This window comes from Vanellus vanellus (assembly GCF_965231255.1).
Source record: "Vanellus vanellus genome assembly, chromosome: 4".
NCBI lineage: Eukaryota > Metazoa > Chordata > Aves > Charadriiformes > Charadriidae > Vanellus > Vanellus vanellus.
In genome coordinates, this window is record NC_138909.1 from 49,702,484 (window position 1) to 49,702,749 (window position 266).

Consider the following 266-nt stretch of genomic DNA (forward strand, 5'->3'; position numbering starts at 1 on the left):
CAGCTGCAGAATCATTTTTCAGCAGTTTTTCATTAGAAAAACACCACTTTACAGAAAACACCATCTGTGGGTCTTACTCAGTTTGCACTGAATGCCCAGAGGCATACTTGACACTTTCTGGAACCAGCTTCCCACTTCTACCATCCCTTGGTCAACCACCCATGGGCATCACTGGAAAGAAATGATGTCATCATAAGGAAGTGATGGGAAAAAACCACTTAGGAAAGGATCAATTAAAAATTTAACCAAGGACTTCAGGATCAGGA